The sequence below is a fragment of the Triticum aestivum genome, chromosome 5A (genome assembly GCF_018294505.1).
Source record: "Triticum aestivum cultivar Chinese Spring chromosome 5A, IWGSC CS RefSeq v2.1, whole genome shotgun sequence".
Classification (NCBI taxonomy): Eukaryota; Viridiplantae; Streptophyta; class Magnoliopsida; order Poales; family Poaceae; genus Triticum; species Triticum aestivum.
In genome coordinates this window covers 524276949-524283238 of record NC_057806.1, presented here as the reverse complement: position 1 = coordinate 524283238, position 6290 = coordinate 524276949, and the positions used below count along the sequence as shown (strand labels likewise).

The 6290-nt window shown below is 45.6% G+C and overlaps 1 pseudogene; it reads left to right on the top strand.

The window, feature by feature from the left end:
- Window positions 1-4379: 4379 nt before the first annotated feature.
- On the top strand, window positions 4380-5345 carry LOC123107482 (dehydration-responsive element-binding protein 1H; annotated as a pseudogene).
- The last annotated feature ends 945 nt before the right edge of the window (window positions 5346-6290 follow it).

The window sequence follows — 6290 nt, the reverse complement described above, 5'->3', positions numbered from 1 at the left end:
GTAGCGCGCTATAGAGAAAGACGCTACTGCTAAACTACCTAGCAGCAGCACCTTTCACAAAGAAGCACTACTGCTATGTGTTAGTATGTAAAAATAGACTTAGTTCAATGTATCAAAAATACATTGATCATCAACGATCTTTTTGTGTACAATCTGATTTGTTAATATGAGTCCTACCGGTTTAGGAACAGGTGAAGACTCATATTGCAGCCACAAATTCTACACATAGAGTTCAATGAAGACCAAGTGCTTGTCAAAGTTTGAGAAGTAACATATTTAAGATGGTAGAAACTCTTTTCACGGAATGAGGTGGGACTAAATTTTTGTAGTAAACTTAGCAGTAGGCGCTTATTGGCGAAATGCGTTGCTAGTATGCTACGTAGCAGTAGCGCCCGTCGTTATAACGCGTTGCTGCTATAACCAGCCTCGCGGCGGCCTCGCGGCGGCCTCGCGGCGGCCTCGTGAAAATTATAGCAGTAGCGCGTCTTTGAGCGGGCGCGCTACTGCTATATTTATTTCAGCAGCGAGTTATTTTTAAGCTCGCTACTGCTAATTAGCAGCAGCGTCTTATTTTAAAGCGCGCTGCTGATAAGATTCTGTGTATAGGCTTTTCCCTAGTAGTGTTAGTTTACAGAGGGAGTACCAGTTAATGGGATAGTGTGAGATAAGTCTATAGAATATCATGGTTAAATTCAAGAAAAAATAGAGCAAAATTGCACGTTTTTAACATTTGTAAACATATAGTGTGGAAGAAGCAAAATCATATATTTTCTTATAAGATAATGTCATCACAGACATAACTATGACAAGTTCATTGCCAAAATAAAAGTAAACTAACCACTTAAGACAGAATAACTTGAGAAATATGGATGTCGTTCCTTTTTGTTGGTCTGTCCCAAATTTATAGCCTTCAAGCTGCATGAAAAAACCATTTTTAAAATAAATATTAACAGATAAAAATGTAAGCTTGAGCACATTACCTCCTTCTGTTTCATCCCACGATGATTTTTCGCATGAAAGCGTTTAACTATTCCCTCATTAGGAATACTACCACTTGTGGATTTCGCAAAATATCTCTCCATTAGCTTTCCTAGCAATGTCAAATAGTCAAACAATATATTTTTGCGAATAAACGACAATTAAATTGACTACATGAAGTCAGAATATTACTATAGTCTACTCCCTCCCTTCCTAAATATAAGTTTTTGTAGTAATTCTACTATAAACCACATATGAAGCAAAATGAGTGAATCTATACTTAAAATGCATCTATATACTTAAAATCTCTACAAAGACTTATATTTAGAAATGAAGGAAGTATATATTTTATTCTACTCCCATCAGAACCGAACCTAGGGCTTGATGAGTGGTTAAACTTAGTCATACGAAATTGTTATATCAAACTAGATTGAATCAACCTAGTTACCAGTTTGTACCTTTTAAACATGAAATCGGAATAGACTAATAATTTGAAAATTGAAAAGGGAAAGATCAGAACTGAACCTACGGCTTGATGAGTGGGGGTGGGGCGCATCTTTTTAGTCACGGTGAGGAGTAATTTAGAGTAGTAACATGCAAATGTTACTAGTCTATGTTACTACCTCCATAGTGGGTAGTAACATATGTGTTGTGTCATGCATTACTTCATTTATTAGGTTATAGACTCATCTTTTCTTGATATGTGTGATGTTATTGTAACTAACCATGTTACCATATACCTCTCTTTCTTCATTAATTAAATGTCACATCATCTATTTTGTCTAAATAAGTATGATGTTATCATCTATGTTACTTCCATCGTGGATAGTGACGGCAACCCGGCCGGCCGTTCGACGTGTAGGTGCAAATCGAGGCTGATAGTCGGAGAAGCGGCTAGCGACCTGTAGGCGCATATTAGGGCATGACCAATGCGCGCTAAGGCTGGTCATAGTGGAGAGTAACTTAGACTAGTAACATACATATGTTACTAGTCTATATTACTACCTTCATAGTGGGTAGTGTCATAGGTGTGGTAACATAGTTGCCTTCATTTATTACTTTGTAGACTCATTATGCATTGGAAACCGCTATGTGATGGTAACATATTATGTTACTCTATTTGCCTCTCTCCTCATTAACTACTTGCCACATCACCAATTTTACTTATGTGGCATCTATGTTACTACCTATGTTACTCCCACTATGACCAGCCTAACAGGAGACGCCAGGGTCAATTTCCTGCTTGATTGGCAGTTAGGCCCGCGAATCCTGGCGTCGCCCGCGGCGTCGACGCAACAACAGGAGCCGAGCGCTTGCCTCTTTTTCTACCTCGGTCAGATAAAACATTGTCTACCCAGCGGCCGGTTAAGTGCCTATAATTAGCATCCACCGTTGTATCACATAGCGCCTTGTTGTTGTTTTTATTTTTCTAGTATTTTTTTATGCGCTTAAGCGTCTAGATGAGCGCCTTCGGTTGGGGATGCCCTTAGGACATTTTCAATGCAGGGCGCCTATAAAGGCGCTTAGGCAAATAAAATAAATATTCTAAAATTAAAAACTCACGTAAGCATTCTTCGTTCCAACGCTAGCAGCTAGTATTGACGCTAACAAACTCCAACAAACGTGGCTGTTGCGCTCAAATTTTATCTTGCATGGCAAGCAAACTACCTAAGTACTCGACTCCTACTCTTGCGCCGATGCCAGAATACAAGCGCTGGACTCCGGGATTATCTGGCGCAACTGCTGCTCTGGCCAGGAATTTAATCCTAGCGCCTCCAGCTAGCGCCGCCCATTGGAGATGCCCTTAGAGTTGCAGGTAGGGTGACGACGGCAGCTTCGTTTCGAATTAGAAGCCAGACGACGGACGAACGCTTATGCTTCTTTTTTTAGGAAACGCTTAGTTTCTAGCGACTCGTGGGTTCTCCTCAATCCTTTTTTAGTTTTTTTTTTGTTGAGGGGCCTCAATCTCTCTTAGATTTTTTTTGAGATCCAAGCAATCTCTATTAGATGGGCTGCTCCGCTGCTGCCTTTTTCACACAAGAGAAGATGGGCTAGGCTTTATATGACAGAACAATAAAGAAGTGGTCAGGCTAGTGGGGGCAAATATCCTGGGCCGAGCGGAGGCAAAGCCACGTATCGGAAGCCAGGTATAAGTGGGCAAAAAAATCGAGTGGGGGTGACCCTGCACGTAGATTCGCCCTGCCCCCTATGTGTTTGATATTCTTACTTAGCCAAATATATAATTGATGTCCTATACTCGTGGGTATCAAAATACCTTTCACTCTCATGGATAGACTTTAATTTCATCTTCTGCGCCGTCCTTAGCCAGATGATTAGACGTGCAATTCCGCTTGTTGAGTACTCCTAACTAGTACGTGTGCTCGATAATTCTTAAATCTTCTCGAAGGGCAGTCCTTGACCAGATTATTGAGGTGTGGAGAATCTCTTTGCCAAACTCACTCTCAGGCCTTCTCACCTTTTTTTTCAAAACGGAATATTTTCTCCTTTTAATTTTGAAATAAATTTAGAGTAGTTTCAGAACGTTGTAATTTGTCTTTGTGGTGTACTGTATACTACTATTCCTTCTTCTTCTTTTTTTGCAGGGTACTATTCCTGCTTCTGTTGACGGATAATTTGCATTAGTGAACAGAGGGCGAATTTAGATGTAGTTTTCAATTTCTGCTATTTTATATATCCTTTAGCCTTTTTCAAACAACAACAACATGCGTGTTTTTAGTCCACTGTCTTCTTTCCGCCGTTACATTTTCCAGGCTAGGTGGCGCTTTCTTGCCTCCAGTTTTTATTCATTTTGACTGCGTCCTGGAACCATGAAAACCGGAAAGAATAAGGCAATATGCGTGGCTGGGCCTCCACGGGCTGATCCGGTCGGTGGAGCCCAATTTACCGCTGCCCAAAGAAGGAAGCTGCCTTCCTCTAGTCTAGAAAAAAAATGCTGCAAGCTGACTTTGCTTAACACGCTGCAATTCGCCCCCGTAAAAAAACACGCTGCAATTCGCCACGCGTCAATCTCACATGAAGTCGCAGTACAAAAGGCCCTTAGGCCCTGTACAATAGGAGGTGCTTAAGGAAGGTGTTTAAAAAAATAAATCAAATTTTCTTAAGCATCGATGCTTATTTGTACAGAGTAGACACTTAATTAAGCATCTCTCCTGTAGAAATAGACACCGGTGCTTCAAAAAATCTCAGTTTATTTTTTTAAGCATTCCTCTAAACATCTCTCATTGTACAACGCCTTAATCAACTAGAATAAGGCCACGTAGTACCAGCTGCTGTCCAAAGCGCGTTCATACACGCTTGAAGCTCCAGCGCGACACATACCTATAAATACGTCCCCAAACACTCCACAGATGTTAGTAACACCGATCACCCGACGCTCTCAATCAAGCTCAAGCATCCCACGGCTAAGCTCACACTCCTCGATAAGCTCAAGCACCAAGCTCGTCTGCTTATGAAGGACGCCACCAGCCCGTCACCAAGCACTCCGGCGTTCGCCATGGATCTTTCCAGCTCCTCCCGTCCTCGTCGGCGTCATCCTCGCCCGAGCACGCGTCGGGGCGGGCGTCGCCGGCCAAGCGCCCCGCGGAGCGCACCAAGTTCCGGGAGACGCGGCACCCGGTGTACCGCGGCGTGCGGCGCAGGGGCAACGCGGGGCGGTGGGTGTGCGAGGTGCGCGTCCCTGGCAAGCGTGGTTCTCGGCTCTGGCTCGGGACGTACCTGACGGCCGAGGCCGCCGCCCGCGCGAACGACGCCGCCATGCTCGCACTCGGCGGCCGCTCCGCCAGGTGACTCAACTTCGCGGACTCGGCGTGGCTGCTCGCCGTGCCGTCCGCGCTCTCCGACCTCGCCGACGTCCGGCGCGCGGCCCTGCAGGCCGTCGCGGATTTCCAGCGATGGGAGGCTGCCAATGGCCTGGTAACCAGGACCGCCGCTGAGGAGGCCCCATCTAGCGCTCCTGCACAATCGTCGTCTGAGTCCGACAGCGCCGATTCGTCGGAGACGTCGGAAGCTTCCGCCGATGGAGAGTTCGAGGTGCTGGCTACAATGGACATCGACATGTTCAGGCTTGACCTGTTCCCGGAAATGGACCTGGGCTCGTACTACGTGAGCCTCGCGGAGGCGCTGCTCATGGACCCGCCGTCGACGGCCACCATCATAGACGCGTACCGGGACAACCGCGACGGCGGTGCTGATGTCGCGCTCTGGAGCTACTAGCTAGCTAGTGTCGATAAATGATTCCCCATCTGATTCTGCTCTGTTTTGACTCTGTAGATTATATTTTCCCCTTTGCAATTTTTTACTTTTTTGGGAGATGACTCTGTATCTGTAGCAAACAAATTGAACCTGTTTCCAATCCAGCACTCAATAATGAAACAATTTTATGCGACTGATTTCTTCCCTTCCTGAAACGTAGTACATGCAGTTTCATGCTGTAAAGAGGAACACGAAAATGACAAAATCAAAACTGATACTCTGCACCTTCAAAGAGAAAAAAAACACTGATACCCGATTGGTTGAGACGGCTTGCGAAGAGTTCCACAAAAAGGAAATATACCTTCACGTGCCATGCCTTCAACAGAGAAAGCGATGTCGTGATCGATGAGGTGACTCAAACTGCAACGAGCAATCCAGAAGATGTGGTCTGACTCTGATGCCTTCCGTTACGTCTACAAGATGTGGTGTAGAGAGTTCTGAATCTTCTTGCCAAAGATCTTTGTAGTTGAGTAAGCAGTCATTTTCAACGGCCGGGATTGCGGTGAAGAGGCTGCCGCACACTCTGACGCGTCGAGTGCTGCGGTCGGGCTCCACACCGCCTTCCTGAATCTTGTGTCCAAGAGAGCACGATATGATGCTTCCCTTCAGCTACATATTTTGACGTGTAATGCTACTTGGTGAGTAGCACGCGTGCATAGTAATTTCTAGTGTATCTTCTCGAAGGACAATCCGTCACTAGGTTATTGAGGTCTGGAGATTTTCTTTTACCAAAATCACTCTGAGGCCCTTTTCATCTTTTATAATTTTGGAGAATGTTATCTGGCTAACGTTCCCTTGGAACGTTTTTCCAGAACGCATCCAGGGCCGTTGGATCAAGCGCGCCAATCTTGATGCTCGCTGGCGGTGCTCCCCTTCGTCGCGGTGCCGGAAGAGGAGGAGAAGCAGGTGGATAGGTTGGTTCCAACAGATGACAGCCATGGCGGGCTTGCAGCGGCGGCTGCTCACGGCGCCTGCGCGCTTCCCACCCCCACGTCTGACCTCCTCCGCCTCCCTGGTGCTCCCAAGTGACGGTAGCCCCT